Below are 17,286 nucleotides of genomic sequence, written 5' to 3'. Positions count from 1 at the left end.
AGAACTGAAAGCAGGGTCTTAGACAGATATTTGTACACTAACATTTATATTATAGCAGCATTTTCCACGACAGCCAAAAGGTAGAAGCAATCCAGGTGTCTATCAACAGATGAATGTATAAACAAAATGTGGTATATACATACAAAAGAATATCAATTGGCCCTAAAAAAGAATGAAGTTACGATACATACTACAATATGAATGAACCTTGAAGATATCATGTCGAATGAAATAAGCCAGGCACAAAAAGACAAATATTATATGACTATTTGTCATATTCATACAACAGAATATTGTTCCAATCCAGCTTAGTCCCCAGACCAAAGAATAAGCAAGGCTTGGAGTTAGACATGAGTTTAACAGGACTTACTGACAGAAGATTCTTCTTTGGTGGTGGCCAGCCAAGGAAAGATGGAAGTTAGCTGCCTGCAAAGAGTGAGGGGTGCCAGGCGGTGGTTTATAAGGATTAGGACAAAGACATTCCATAGGGTGTGAGAACAGAGTTTCTGCAGGGTCTTGTGACACAGGAGTGTGGGGATTTGTTATCAACAGTGATCGGGGAGAGGAGTTTCAAAGCTTTTTTAGGATACCATTTGTACATTCTCCCCCACCCCCTCTACCCTGGGGAGGTCTGATAACTTTTAATGTCTGTCCCAGTCAAGTATGTGTCTATGTGAAATAACTCACTTTCACTATGGAGGGGAGGGGGCCCAGGTCCTGGGTCCCCACAAATATTACTTAGCCATAAAAAGAATGAAGTTCTGATACATGCTACAACCCAACCTGCACCTTGAAAACATTATGCTGAGTGAAATAAAGGACAAATATTGTATGATTCCACTTATTCGAAATGTCTAGAATAAGCAAATTCCTAAAGACAGAAAGCAGATTACAGGTTACCAGGGGCTGGGGGTAAGGAGGAAATGGGGAGTTATTGCCTAATGTGTACAGTTTGTGTTTGAGGCTTTGAAAAAGTTTTGATAATGGATGGAGGTGATGGTAGTACTGTAACCAAGAAATTAAGAATTAACAAATGATTATGATTACTGAATCATTATATAGATGATTTTTCCTTTCTATATTGTAGATTAGCCAAAAGTCAATACCCAAATGATGGAAACTCAACTAGTTGCAGCCCTGTTTATACTTTTTTTTAAAGAATATTTTTAAATTGTAGAATATAAGTGATAACTTTCCAAGCGCAATTTAACAAGTAGTTAGTGAATTTCAAAGAATGTTATGGGTTATAATTCCACAGTTTCAGTTATTTCCTTATTATGAAATATAACATATATACAAAAAAGTAATATCTTTCAAAGTATGATTTAACAAGTAGATATATAGGAAATTTCCAAAGTTATTACAAGTTATAGTACCATTGTTTTAGTTATTTCCTTACTGTGAAATATAACATATATACAAAAAGGTATAGCTTTCAAATTACAATTTAATAAGTAGCTGTAGAACAAATTTCAAAGGATGCTATGGGTTACAATTCCATCATTTCAATTCTTTCCTTCTAACTATTCTAATAACCCAGCAACTAAGAAAAAGAAAAGTATATAAAGATTCAGTAACCATAACCCTTTGTTAAATTCCATCTTGTCTGTGGCTACCTCTTCTTCTAATTTAATCATTTTCCGATCTTCAGGGATGTCTAGGCAGTGACTACCCTAACTTGATCATGTTAAAAGGGGTGTCAACTTTATGTGAGAAGGGAAAACATCTGGTTTATGTTATTGAAGAGGCTATTCCCTCTGGGTTTTGGGACTTAGTTGGCATAGGAGTACTCTGAAGGATTTAAGTTTCTGAAGAATAAACTTAGAGAGTGAAACTTTTATAGAGTCTCAGATAGGGATCCAGGTATTCTTAAAGGTTTTCAAGACTACTGTTGACTTGGGCTTATCATATTGTGGTCACGGCATATCTAGGTGAAGCTTGCATAGGAGTAACCTCCAGGACAATCCCCCAACTCCATCTGAATTCTCCCAGTCAATAAAACCCCACTTCATTGCCCTTCTTTCCCCCACTTTGGTAAAAAAGGCACTCCCAATCTCCTGATGCCAGGGCCAGGCTTACTCCCAGAATTCATATCCCATGTTGCTAGGAAGGCTCATTCATCTTGGGGGTCCTGTCCCATGTTGGGGGGAGGGTGATGAATTTATTTTCAGAGTTAGGCTTAGAGAGAGAAAGTCCACACTTGAGCAACAAAAGAGGCTCTCTGGAGGTGACGCCCAGGCTCAGCCCCCTCTCTATAACCATAAGCTTCACCCAAGCAAGCCTCAATATCGAGGGCTAGATTAATAAAGTAGGGGGTTCCTAAGTTCACATAGCATATGTTATAGCCACGATAATCTATCCATATCTCCCATTATCATCACTTAGTTGTACAATCCTAATCACTCTCCATTTTAAACAATTCTCATGACCCAAAACATCTTGTAGCTCTTGTCAGCCCTTAATTATTTGTCCCTAGTATTTGTGTAATACTAGTATAGTATTCCTATTAATTACAGTCCCTAGTATGCAATGTGTAGATTTTCCCCATGTATCCTTCTGTTGTCAACTCTCTGTGCTAGTGTCATACCTTAGAAGTATATCATACAAGCACCTATCTATATTTGTAGTGCTGACCTGTGGGAAACATGACTTTAAACAACCCCTTTCATTCCTATTTGCCTTCATTACAGGTCTGATACTTATAATCCCATTAACAAACAATTGTCACCCCTATCCATTACCATACCTTTGAATTCACCACCATTAACACATCTGAACATATTAGCTTATCATTTCCCCTCACCAGCTACTGTCTATCATTAGGTCCCCAATATTCTTTTTTTTTTTTTTAATCATCATTTTATTGAGATATATTCACATACCACGCAGTCATACAAAACAAATTGTACTTTCGATTGTTTACAGTACCATTACATAGTTGTACATTCATCACCTAAATCAATCCCTGACACCTTCATTAGCACACACACAAAAATAACAAGAATAATAATTAGAGTGAAAAAGAGCAATTGAAGTAAAAAAGAACACTGGGTACCTTTGTCTGTTTGTTTCCTTCCCCTACTTTTCTACACATCCATCCATAAACTAGACAAAGTGGAGTTTGGTCCTTATGGCTTTCCCAATCCCATTGCCACCCCTCATAAGCTACATTTTTATACAACTGTCTTCGAGATTCATGGGTTCTGGGTTGCAGTTTGATAGTTTCAGGTATCCACCAACAGCTACCCCAATTCTTTAGAACCTAAAAAGGGTTGTCTAAAGTGTGCATAAGAGTGCCCACCAGAGTGATCTCTCGGCTCGTTTTGGAATCTCTCTGCCACTGAAGCTTATTTCATTTCTTTTCACATCCCCCTTTTGGTCAAGAAGATGTTCTCCGTCCCACGATGCCGGGTCTACATTCCTCCCCGGGAGTCATATTCCATGTTGCCAGGGAGATTCACTCCCCTGGGTGTCTGATCCCACGTAGGGGGGAGGGCAGTGATTTCTCCTTTCAAGTTGGCTTAGCCAGAGAGAGAGGGCCACATCTAAGCAACAAAGAGGCATTCAGGAGGAGACTCTTAGGCACAAATATAGGGAGGCCTAGCCTCTCCTTTGCAGCAACCGTCTTCCCAAGGGTAAAACTTATGGTAGAGGGCTCAACCCATCAAACCACCAGTCCCCTATGTCTGTGGTCATGTTAGCAACCATCGAGGTGGGGTAGGCGAATACCCCTGCATTCTCCACAGGCTCCTCAAGGGGGCACTACATCTTTTTTTTTTTCCTTGTTTTTCTTTTCTTTTTTTTTTTTTTTTAACTTTCCCTTCTTTTTTAAATCAACTGTATGAAAAAAAAGTTAAAAAGAAAACAAACATACAATAAAAGAACATTTCAAAGAGACCATAACAAGGGAGTAAGAAAAAGACAACTAACCTAAGATAACTGCTTAATTTCCAACATGTTCCTACTTTACCCCAAGAAAGTTACATAATATAGCAACATTTCTGTGAACTTGTTCCTACTATATCCATCAGAAATTAACAGACCATAGTCATTTCTGGGCATCCCCAGAACGTTAAATAGCTTATCTGTTCTTCTTGGATTATTGTTCCCCCTTCCTTAATTGCTCTCTACTGCTAGTTCCCCTACATTCTACATTATAAACCATTTGTTTTACATTTTTCAAAGTTCACATTAGTGGTAGCATATAATATTTCTCTTTTTGTGCCTGGCTTATTTCGCTCAGCATTATGTCTTCAAGGTTCATCCATGTTGTCATATGTTTCACCAGATCGTTCCTTCTTACTGCCGCGTAGTATTCCATCGTGTGTATATACCACATTTTATTTATCCACTCATCTGTTGAAGGACATTTGGGTTGTTTCCATCTCTTGGCAATTGTGAATAATGCTGCTATGAACATTGGCGTGCAGATATCTGTTCGTGTCACTGCTTTCCGATCTTCCGGGTATATACCGAGAAGTGCAATCGCTGGATCGAATGGTAGCTCTATATCTAGTTTTCTAAGGAACTGCCAGACTGACTTCCAGAGTGGCTGAACCATTATACAGTCCCACCAACAATGAATAAGAGTTCCAATTTCTCCACATCCCCTCCAGCATTTGTAGTTTCCTGTTTGTTTAATGGCAGCCATTCTAACCGGTGTTAGATGGTATCTCATTGTGGTCTTAATTTGCATCTCTCTAATAGCTAGTGAAGCTGAACATTTTTTCATGTGTTTCTTGGCCATTTGTATTTCCTCTTCAGCGAACTGTCTTTTCATATCTTTTGCCCATTTTATAATTGGGCTGTCTGTACTATTGTCATTGAGTTGTAGGATTTCTTTCTATATGCAAGATATCAGTCTTTTGTCAGATACATGGTTTCCAAAAATTTTTTCCCATTGAGTTGGCTGCCTCTTTACCTTTTTGAGAAATTCCTTTGAGGTGCAGAAACTTCTAAGCTTGAGGAGTTCCCATTTATCTATTTTCTCTTTTGTTGCTTGTGCTTTGGGTGTAAAGTCTAGGAAGTGGCCGCCTAATACAAGGTCTTGAAGATGTTTTCCTACATTATCTTCTAGGAGTTTTATGGTACTTTCTTTTATATTGAGATCTTTGGTCCATTTTGAGTTAATTTTTGTGTAGGGGGTGAGGTAGGGGTCCTCTTTCATTCTTTTGGATATGGATATCCAACTCTCCCAGCCCCATTTGTTGAAAAGACCATTGTGACTCAGTTCAGTGACTTTGAGGGCCTTATCAAAGATCAGTCGGCCATAGATCTGAGGGTCTATCTCTGAATTCTCAATTCGATTCCATTGATCTATATGTCTATCTTTGTGCCAGTACCATGCTGTTTTGGCAACTGTGGCTTTATAATAAGCTTCAAAGTCAGGGAGTGTAAGTCCTCCCACTTCGTTTTTCTTTTTTAGAGTGTCTTTAGCAATTCGAGGCATCTTCCCTTTCCAAATAAATTTGATAACTAGCTTTTCCAAGTCTGCAAAGTAGGTTGTTGGAATTTTGATTGGGATTGCATTGAATCTGTAGATGAGTTTGGGTAGAATTGACATCTTAATGACATTTAGCCTTCCTATCCATGAATATGGAATATTTTTTCCATCTTTTAAGGTCCCCTTCTATTTCTTTCAGTAGAGTTATGTAGTTTTCTTTGTATAGGTCTTTTACATCTTTGGTTAAGTTTATTCCTAGGTACTTGATTTTTTTAGTTGCTATTGAAAATGGTATCTTTTTCTTGAGTGTCTCTTCAGTTTGTTCATTTCTAGCATATAGAAACATGACTGACTTATGTGCATTAATCTTGTATCCTGCTACTTTGCTAAATTTGTTTATTAGCTCTAGTAGCTGTATCGTCGATTTCTCAGGGTTTTCTAGATATAAGATCATATCATCTGCAAACAATGACAGTTTTACTTCTTCTTTTCCAATTTGGATGCCTTTTATTTCTTTGTCTTGCCGGATTGCCCTGGCTAGCACTTCCAGCACAATGTTGAATAACAGTGGTGACAGCGGGCATCCTTGTCTTGTTCCTGATCTTAGAGGGAAGGCTTTCAGTCTCTCACCATTGAGTACTATGCTGGCTGTGGGTTTTTCATATATGCTCTTTATCATGTTGAGGAAGTTTCCTTCAATTCCTACCTTTTGAAGTGTTTTTATTAAAAAGGGATGTTGGATTTTGTCAAATGCTTTTTCAGCATCTATTGAGATGATCAATTGATTTTTCCCTTTTGACTTCTTAATGTGTTGTAATACATTGATTTTTTTTCTTATATTGAACCATCCTTGCATGCCTGGAATAAACCCCACTTGGTCATGGTGTATGATTTTTTTAATGTGTCTTTGGATTCGATTTGCAAGTATTTTGTTGAGGATTTTTGCATCTATATTCATTAGGGAGATTGGCCGGTAGTTTTCCTTTTTTGTAGCATCTTTGCCTGGTTTTGGTATTAGATTGATGTTAGCTTCATAAAATGAGTTAGGTAGTGTTCCATTTTTTTCAATGTTTTGAAAGAGTTTGAGTAAGATTGGTGTCAGTTCTTTCTGGAAAGTTTGGTAGAATTCCCCTGTGAAGCCATCTGGCCCTGGGCATTTATTTGTGGGAAGATTTTTGATGACTGATTGGATCTCTTTGCTTGTGATGGGTTGGTTGAGGTCTTCTATTTCTTCTCTGGTCAGTCTAGGTTGTTCATATGTTTCCAGGAAATTGTCCATTTCTTCTACATTATCCAGTTTGTTGCCATACAATTGTTCATAATATCCTCTTATAATTTTTTTAATTTCTTCAGCATCTGCAGTTATGTCACCTTTTTCATTCATTATTTTGTTTATATGGATCTTCTCTCTTTTTGATTTTGTCAGTCTAGCTAGAGGCTTGTCAATCTTGTTGATCTTCTCAAAGAACCAACTTTTGGTGATATTTATCCTCTCTATTGTTTTTTTGTTCTCTATGTCATTTATTTCTGCTTTAATCCTTGTTATTTCTTTTCTTCTACTTGGTTTAGGATTGGTTTGCTGTTCATTTTCTAGCTTCTTCAGTTGATCCATTAGTTCTTTGATTTTGGCTCTTTCTTCCTTTTTAATATATGCGTTTAGTGCTATAAATTTCCCCCTTAGCACTGCTTTTGCTGCATCCCATAGGTTTTGGTATGTTGTGTTCTCATTTTCATTCGTCTCTATATATTTAGCAATTTCTCTTGCTATTTCTTCTTTAACCCACTGATTGTTTAGGAGTGTGTTGTTTAACCTCCAGGTATTTGTGAATTTTCTAAGTCTCTGATGGTTATTGACTTCTAATTGTATTCCATTGTGGTCAGAGAATGTGCTTTGAATAATTTCAATCTTTTTAAATTTATTGAGGCTTGTTTTATGTCCCAGCATATGATCTATTCTGGAGAAAGTTCCATGAGCACTAGAAAAGTATGTGTATCCTGGTGATTTGGGATGTAATGTCCTGTATATGTCTGTTAAATCTAATTCATTTATCAGATTGTTTAGGTTTTCAATTTCCTTATTGGTCTTCTGTCTGGTTGATCTATCTATAGGAGAGAGTGATGTGTTGAAGTCTCCCACAATTATTGTGGAAACATCAATTGCTTCCTTTAGTTTTTCCAGTGTTTCTCTCATGTATTTTGTGGCACCTTGATTGGGTGCATAGACATTTACGATTGTTATTTCTTCTTGCTGAATTGCCCCTTTTATTAGTACGTAGTGGCCTTCTTTGTCTCTCAAAACATCCCTGCATTTGAGGTCTATTTTATCTGAGATTAATATTGCTACACCTGCTTTCTTTTGGCTGTGGCTTGCGTGAAATATTTTTTTCCATCCTTTCACTTTCAGTTTCTTTGTGTCCCTGTGTCTAAGATGAGTCTCTTGTATGCAACATATTGATGGTTCATTTTTTTTGATCCATTCTGTGAATCTGTATCTTTTAATTGGGGAGTTTAATCCATTTACATTCAACGTTAAAACCGTGAAGGCATTTCTTGAATTGGCCATCTTATCCTTTGGTTTATGTTTGCCATATTTTTCCCTCTCTCTATTAATATCCTTTATTGTACCCATACCGAATCTCTTTAGTACTGAACCTTTCTCCAAGTCTCTCTGTCCTGTCTTTGTTTCTCTGTCTGTAGGGCTCCCTTGAGTATCTCCAGTAGGGCAGGTCTCTTGTTAGCAAATTCTCTCAGCATTTCTTTGTCTGTGAAAAATTTAAGCTCTCCCTCAAATTTGAAGGAGAACTTTGCTGGATAAAGTATTCTTGGCTGGAAATTTTTCTCACTCAGAATTTTAAATATATCGTGCCACTGCCTTCTCGCCTCCATGGTGGCTGCTGAGTAGTCACTACTTAGTCTTATGCTGTTTCCTTTGTATGTGGTGAATTGCTTTTCTCTTGCTGCTTTCAGAACTTGCTCCTTCTCTTCTGTGTTTGACAGTGTGATCAGTATATGTCTCGGAGTGGGTTTATTTGGATTTATTCTATTTGGAGTTCGCTGAGCATTTATGATTTGTGTATTTATGTTGTTTAGAAGATTTGGGAAGTTTTCCCCAACAATTTCTTTGAATAGTCTTCCTAGACCTTTACCCTTTTCTTCCCCTTCTGGGACACCAATGAGTCTTATATTTGGACGTTTCATATTATCTATCATATCCCTGAGGTCCATTTCGATTTTTTCAATTTTTTTCCCCATTCTTTCTTTTATGCTTTCATTTTCTATTCTGTCATCTTCCAGGTCACTGATTCGTTGTTCAGCTTCCTCTAGTCTTGTACTATGAGTGTCCAGAATCTTTTTAATTTGGTCAACAGTTTCTATAATTTCCATAAGATCATCCATTTTTTTATTTAGTCTTGCAATGTCTTCTTTATGCTCTTCTAGAGTCTTCTTGATTTCCTTCATATCCCGTACTATGGTCTCATTGTTCATCTTTAGTTCTTTGAGTAGCTGGTCTAGGTGCTGTGTCTCTTCTGGTCTTTTGATTTGGGTGCTTGGGCTTGGGTTATCCATATCGTCTGGTTTTTTCATATGCTTTATAATTTTCTGTTGTTTTTGGCCTCGTGGCATTTGCTGAACTTGATAGGGTTCTTTTAGGGTTTGTAGACCTATTGAAGTCCTTATCTCTAATTTATCAGATCTACAGCTTCGTGGAGTACACTTTCTCTAACTAACCAGCAGGTGGCGTCCACAAGCCACCTGTTCTCCACAAGCCAGCTCTCCCCTGCTTAGCCTTTTTTTTGGTGAGTGGGGGAGTGAGTCTTGTGGGGCCCAATTGGTGTACCAAGCTTGCGTGTGTAGTTGGTGTTGCCTGCCCTGTATGTGGGGCGTGTTTCTGGGCAGTCGGGGAGGGGGGGTGGCCCTAACAATCAAATCTCCCTGATGATCCTAGAGTTTTAAAGCTGCTGCAATAGTCTAATCCTTCAGTTCAGTCCTGCCACAGTTTGTCTCTGCCACTGACCCACAAGTCTTTGGTATTGGCGTATGGCTCCTGAGACTTGCAAGTGGGCCCCTCTTCCAGGCCGTGCACCCCGGGTCCTCTGTTGAGGGATGACTGTGCTATGTCACAGGTGAGTGCCGTCCCCCCAGGGCAGTTCTGGGCTGCTGGGCTGTGTAGGGAGGCTCCCAGTCTGCTCAAATGATGGCTGAATGGGGCTTTGTTAATTCACACTGCTCCACCTTCCCAGCTCTGGGACAATCAGCTGAGGTTGCAGGGAAGGCTAATGTCCACGCCCAGTTTTGTGGTGTGTGCCTGTTATTTGAAGCACTTCCGTCACACTGGGTTGTCTGGGGCAGCTCTGGGCTATGGGGCTGGCGATGGGCAGGAGTGTTTCCTGTCCACCAGGATGGTGGCTGTGAGCGGACACCCCCCTTTTCTTGGGAAGTTGTGGTGTTTAGTGAATTTTCTCAGCCACTGGATTATTGCCTTTTGTCTCACAGCTCTCTTAGTTCTGCTCTTGACTTGACGTGCCCAAATTGCAATTCTTTGAAGCTTTCTGTATTGGGCTTCTTAGAGGAATTGTTTTAGAAAAAGAAAAAAGGATTAAAAAAAAAAAGGGCCCTTCTCAGAGATCTAATGGGTTATTGAAATGCTAATAGACAAAGCAACCAGGGCCATTAAGGAAAGGTCCACAGGGCAGAGAGATCAGCTTTTCTTCGGGATTTGCATATGCGCCTCAAGGCCTGAGCTCCGCCCTTCCCCTTTCTGTGTTCACCAGAACTCCAAAAATCCTCCACTTTTATTTTGGAGTTTTTCGTGTTATTTTTTTTTTTTTTTCTATGCCTGTCTCCTCTCTGCTGGGCTGGCAGCTCTCAGATTCTCTGATGTCTGGTCTCAGTCTATCTATGGTTGGAGTTTGAATCAGTAGAATGAGTTTCCGAGAAGGGCTACCACTGCAGTTCTCCCTTCTCCTTCCCGGAGCTGGCAGCCCCTCCTCCCACGGGACTGAGCCTGGCAGGGAGGGGCGCGGGTCCCCTGGCCGCAAAAACTTACAGATTTCGCTGATCTCAGCAGTTCGACATTTTCATGAGTGTTGTATGAAGTATGCCCAAAGACAGATTGCTCTGTGGTGTCCAGTCCACGCAGTTCCTGGCTTTTTACCTACTTTCCTGGAGGAGTAACTAAAACTTACAGCTCACCAGTCTCCCCAATATTCTTATATTATAAGACACTAATCTTACATTGTTCAGATAGTTCACAGAAGTGGTAACATACAATATCTTCCCTTTTGTGTCTGAGTTATTTCACTCAGAGTTATATATTCAAGGTTCATCCATGTTACCATATGTTTTAAGACCTTGTTACTCAGCATCATGGGATGGAGAACATCTTCTTGACCAAAAAGGGGATATGAAAGGAAATGAAATAAGCTTCAGTGGCACAGAGATTCCAAAAGGAGCCAAGAGGTCACTCTGGTGGGCACTCTAACGCACAATACAGAAAACCTTTTTTAGGTTCTAATGAATGGGTGAAACTATCAAACTACAACCCAGAACCCATGAATCTTGAAGACGATTGTATAAAAATGTAGCTTATGAGGGATGACAATGTGATTGGGAAAGCCATATGGACCACACTCCCCTTTGTCCAGTGTAAGGATGGATGAGTAGAAAAATGGGGGCCAAAAAAAAAAAAAAAAAAGGAACCCAGTGTTTTTTACTTTAATTGTTCTTTTTCACTTTAATTTTTATTCTTATTATTTTTGTATGTGTGGTAATGAAAATGTTCAAAAATTAATTTTGGTGATGAATGCACAACTATAAAATGGTACTGTGAACAACTGATTATACGCTTTGTATGACTGCATGGTATGTGAATATATCTCAATAAAATTGAATTAAAAAAAGTTAAATTTACACACACACAAAAAAGACCTTGTTGCTTCTTACTGCTGCATAATATTCCATCATATGAATATACCACATTTTGTTTATCCACTCATCTATTGAAGGACATTTGGATTGTTTCCATCTTTTGGCCATTATGAACAATGCTGCTATGAACATCGGTGTACAAATGTCTGCTTGTGTCACTGTTTTCAAATCTTCTGGGTATACACCAAGAAGTAGAATTGCCAGATCATAGGGTAATTCAATATCTAGTTTTCCAAGAAACCGCCAAACTGTCTTCCACAGTGGCTATACCATGATACAGTCCCACCAACAATGAATAAGAGCTCCAATTTCCACACATCCTCTCCAGCATTTGTAGTTTCCTGTTTGTTTGATGGCAGCCAAAAATATGGAACGCTTTACGGATATGTGTCATCCTTGTGCAGAGGCCATGTTAATCTTCTCTGTTTTGTTCCAATTTTAGTATATGTGCTGCTGCGGAAGCAAACACCTATTAATACTTGTGTAATGGTTATTCTAACCTAATCTCACCCTTGTTTATACCTAGTATTGTAATGGTCATTCTAGCCTAGCCTCAGCCTGGTGTATATTTATGATGGTAATGGCTATTCTAGCTTAGTCTCAGCCCTGTTTATACTTGTCATTATAAAGGTAGCAACTTCATTTCCTCTTCCTTAAATCCATAAAAGTCCTCAACTCCTTAGACTGGGGAGACAAATTTTTGGGTTGATAGGCCATCTGATATCCTGCTTGGCGTGTAGCAATAAACTCTTTCTCTCTCTGAAACTCTGGTGTCATGGATTGGCTGTTATGGGCATTGGGCACAGAACACGGTATTTGTTTGGTACTAGAACAACATTGTGAATGTAATCAATATCAATGAATACACCTAAAAATGGTTAAAATGGGAAACTGCTATATATATGTTACCACAATAAAATAAAATAAAACAGAGAAAGAGAGAAAAAATGAATGAGATCACAGTATGAAACCCAATGTAGGAACTGTTTCATTTTACTACACATAATGTAATGGCTAATAAATCGAATTTCAGAAAGCCAGACAACCCACTTTAAAATGAGAAAATCATGTTGTCCACTGAGGATACAGATTTCTCTGGACCTCTCACATGAAGAAGTATAATGTTCTATTAAACCACAGGGGTTGGGGGATGGAGTTGAGTGTGAGAGAACAAAATGATAAGCACTATCTTGCTTCATCATTGCCATCTCTGGGCTGTTATTTCTTCAAATTTATGCAAAAAGCTTTCCTCACGCATTCAGTTATACCATTGCCTTTCTTCAAAACTGTTATGTTCTGACATAATAGGTATTCAAGAATGTTGGCTCTTATTTTCACACACAGAGACTAAATGTCCCTAGTCCTGTCACCAGACTAAAAGTCTTAGTTTCTTGGATTCTTCAACCCCTTTAATCTTTATCTCCATTCCAGCCAACAACTTTCCTGACTCATTATGAAAACAGAAGATCTTAAACATCATTAATTCACTGACAATAACCCATCCTTTCAACTCTCACATTACTCAGTTCATAGAGCCGTTAGCCTCAAACCCTCTTTTTATTCTCAGTTTATCAGATACCTCTTTCTTATTTCAGCTTATATGTCAAAGTAAATAATTCTAATCACTTTTGTAATCATTTTCTGGCCACCTTGCCATTCTTCTGCTCTCTGGTCTCTCAATCCTAGATTCAGCCACCCCTCTGTTGTACCTCTATATAACGAGAGCTGCTGGAAAAATGACCTACAAACTTATACTACTAAAACTCAATTCTTTACTATCAACCTCCGAAAATTCTACAAATCACTTCACTAAGTAAATGAGCTCACCTTGTATTTCACAGAAAACAGTGGACTATTACATAGTGTTATAGTTTGCTAATGCTGCCGGACTGCAAAACACCAGAAATGGACTGGCTTTTATAAAAGGAGGTTTATTTGGTTACACAGTTACAGTCTTAAGGCCATAAAGTGTCTACGGTATCACATCAGCAATCGGGTACCTTCACTGGGGGATGGCCAATGGTGTCCAGAAAACCTGTTAGCTGAGAAGCCATGTAGCTGGCGTCTGCTCCGAAGTTCTGGTTTCAAAATGGCTTTCTCCCAGGATGTTCCTCTTTAGGCTGCAGTTCCTCAGAAATGTCACTCTTAGTTGTTCTTGGAGTGTTTGTCCTCTCTTAGCTTCTCTGGAGCAAGAGTCTGCTTTCAACAACATCTTCAGACTGCCTCTCATCTGCAGCTACTCTCTCAGCTTCTGTGCATTCTTCCAAGTGTCCCTCTTGGCGTAGCAAGCTTGCTCCTTCTGTCTGAGCTTATATAGTGCTCCAGTAAACTAATCAAAGCCCATGATGAATGGGCAGGGCCACACCTCCATGGAAATTATCCAATGAAAGATCTCACCCTCAACTGAGTGATCACATCTCCACAGAAACATCCAATCAAAAGTCTCCAACCTAATCAACACCAATACGTTTCCTGCCCACACAAGACTGGATCAAAGATAATGGCATTTTGGGGGACATAATACATCCAAACCAGCAAACATAATAACTCCTGTAACTTCCTGCCACCAACTCCTCCTATCTATAACCTTATCCTTATTTGCATCCATTTTTTTTCTCTTGTTCCCTCCACTCCTCAGAGGAAAAGGAATTTCTCTTCTTGTTTACAGTCAATTCCTTCACCTATGTTCTGCATCTCCAGTGGCCAGCTGGTTGGCTTTTCTTTCCTTTTACTTCCTTCCCTTCTGTCCTTCAAATATTTGAGCACCTAACTATTGCTAGGTACTAGGGACACAACAGTGAACAAGGCAAGGCTCCCACCCTCAAACAGGCTTACTTTCTTATTCAGGAGACAAATTTTTTAAAAAAGGACATAATGTCAAAGTGATATGTGCTCTGAAGAGGAAGCAAGTTTGCAGGACAAAGAATGACAGAGGGTGCTCTTACATTTAGGATGGTCACAAAAGACTTCTTACAGGAGCTGACATTTAAATAGAAACCTGAAAGCAATAAGGGAGGGAACCATGGAAATATCTAAAAGAAAACCACTCTAGACAAATGGAACACCAAGTGCAAAGGCCATGAAGCAGGAATGTGCCTGCCTGGTAGGAAGGGAGCAAGAGAAGATAGTGGTAGGAGAAAAAGGAAAGAGTGATTGGCAGCGGCCAGATCAGGCATTGGTAGGCCATAGTAGGGACTGAGGATTTTATTTTTAAAAAGCCATTGCAAAATTCTGAGGAGACTGATATTACTAACTTTTAAATGATCCCGTTTGAAAGGATCACTCTGGCTGTTCTGTAAAGAATTGACTGTAGAAGGGCATCAAGTATTCCTTTTTGCTCCTCTATCTTCAAACACTTTTTCCTCTCTGTTGCTGTTATTCTTCCATATATATCCATGTTACCATTTCTCTCATCCTAAAAAGACAAAAAAGCAAAAAACCTCTCTAGTCATCACCCTATTTTTCTTCCCTTCTTTACACAGCCAAAATTCTTCAATACGTAGGTTATTCTGTCTGTACTTATTCATTTCCTATTCATTTCTCTGCCCACCATAATCTGGCCTCCTCACTCCATTCAACTGCTCTCATAAATGTCAATAATTTCCATAGAGCCAGATACAATGGATGCTTCATTGTCATCGCCTTACTAGATTTCTCACTTACCTGGTACTGCTGACTACTCTATCTTTCTCAAAACTGTCTTTTCTTAATGGCTTCTATGATATCCCTCTTCTCTAATTGGCTTCTTGCCTCTTAGAGTAGTTTTGTCTCTTTTATGTCTCCTCCTCTATGACTGTTCTTTAAAATGCTAGTGTTCTCCAGATTTCCCTCATTACCCTTCTTAACAACCTATACACTGTAACAGGGAAATGTTATCCACATGCAAGGTGTCAACAAAATTCACTATTCTCATATCAATAATCTTCACTTCAGAACTCTTTCTAGGCTTCCAGGTCTATATATTTGCAATCATCCATTGGACATTTTCACCTATATGTCCCACAGATAATGAAACCTAATAACCAAAAACTAATTATATAACTTATTTCTTTATCCCCAAATCTGCACTTTCTTCATTCTTGGTTTCTGTTATCAGCACCACTATCAACCTAGTCATCCATTCCAGATGCCTGGGTATCATTACCTAGAGTATAATCCATCTGTCTCAGAAGTGGCCTGCATTTAGGTGCCAACTGTTTTCCATTATATCTCCTAAATAAATCTTAGATCTCTCCCCATTTCATCCCCAATGTTTAATTAAGGTCCTCATTTTGACTGCTCAAAATAATTGGCATTCATTTTTCCTTTTTTTTTAAACTAAATATAAAAAATATACTGTTATCATACGCACACACATGTAATTGCATCAAGTGCAGCTTGATGGTTGCCACTTATTTTTATATTTCTTGCTCCTAGAACATTGCTCAGCATGAGGTATGTTCTTGTTATATGTTTCTTGAGTTGAATTCTACATTGTCGCTATCGGATCTTTTATCCCACTGTCAGGAAGACTTTCCTAAAGCACATATTCATCCTTTGGCTGGATAAGGATAGTACAAACTACTAAGCCATACTTACCACAATTGGGCCCTGATCTATCTTTACAACTTCTTTTCCTGTTATTCTTTTTGGACATAGGGATCACCTTGTGAAATGTGGAATGCACCATCTATTCCTTCACTTCTGAGTTATTTTATTTATTTTTTTAAATATACTGCTTCCCTTGGTGGCAAGACACTTTTCCCCTAATTTACCCATTCCTCCTAATCTTAGCCCAAGTATTAATTCATATTAAACTTATGACCTGATGTTTTCAGACTAAGTAAGATACATCTTCTCTGTACTTACATATTACACAGATCTGTATTTTAGCACTTAGTACACTGTGGAAACTACTATCCTCGTTTCTATCTGCATTATTTATTGGAAAGTTCCTTAAGGGCATAAGCTGTTTTCTTTATTTCAGTATTCATGAAACTTCAGCAAGGCCCCAGTACCCAGCAGGCATCCAATAAATGTTTCTTAAATAAATCTATCAGGATATTTTGATTCTAATATGTAAGAATAAGGAATATATAGTATGCATTTTTCTTCTCCCATTCTTTAATACCTGACAAAACACTAACTTTAAAAAATAAGTATGTTGGGCGGGGTCAGTGAAGATGGCAGCATAGAGAGGTGTGGAGTTTAGTTAGTCCCCTGGAGCAACTAATAAACAACCAGGAACAATAAGTAAATAATCTGGAACAACTGCTGGGGGACAACCGTGACTATCTACACATCGTACACCAACTTGGATTGGGTGGAATGGCTGAGATCGCAGCATAGAATCTGTAAGTAAAAACTGTGGAACTGCACTGAGAGTCCCCTCCCCCCACAGCAGGCTGTGCTGCAAGACCTCACTGTAGGAGAAAGCAGCATTCCTGGAGCCAGCAAATATAGCTCAGCCTAGCTCCAACTGGGTTTTAATTAACAAATGTGGACTGCGGAATATAAGCTACAAACATAGACAAACCCCTAACAAGCAGCAAAGTACCTTGAGGTTGCTCCCAGTGGAGAGGTGGGGGCTGATGGAGAGAAAAAAATTAATAAAAAAAAAGAAAAAAATACAGAAACTTTTAGAGACTGACCTTGGAGAGCCAGAAGGCACCTGTGCCCTGGGAAAGGGATCCCAGAAGAACGGATGCTCTCTCTGGCCAACAGGTGAAACTGGGGGGCCACGGACTGGTTCTGAAAATCGGATTTCTTTCTCTATTTCTCTCTCTCACCATGAGTGGCTCAGTGGAGACAGCCTCAGCCATTTTCAGTTTGCAGAGCTCTGACCCAGATGGGGTGGAGTTAACAGAGTCAGAGAGACATAGGAGTAATTCAAATGTAGAAGATAACTTCCTAGGGGGTGTACTGTCCCTAAGAGG

General features: G+C 39.0%; 1 protein-coding gene and 1 non-coding gene across 5 annotated transcripts in view; both read right to left on the bottom strand.

Annotated features, from left to right (window-relative positions):
• Window positions 1–17,286, bottom strand: part of TANK (TRAF family member associated NFKB activator) — a 137,480-nt gene that overhangs the window by 53,169 nt on the left and 67,025 nt on the right. The gene's annotated exons all lie outside the window — the stretch shown is intronic.
• On the bottom strand, window positions 11,733–11,840 carry LOC119545077. Its single transcript, XR_005219053.1, has one exon. It is a non-coding gene; the product is annotated as a U6 spliceosomal RNA (small nuclear RNA).

This window comes from Choloepus didactylus, chromosome 9 (assembly GCF_015220235.1).
Source record: "Choloepus didactylus isolate mChoDid1 chromosome 9, mChoDid1.pri, whole genome shotgun sequence".
Taxonomy (NCBI): domain Eukaryota; kingdom Metazoa; phylum Chordata; class Mammalia; order Pilosa; family Megalonychidae; genus Choloepus; species Choloepus didactylus.
The sequence above is the reverse complement of the archived record's forward strand: the minus strand, read 5'-3'. Positions and strand labels throughout refer to the sequence as shown.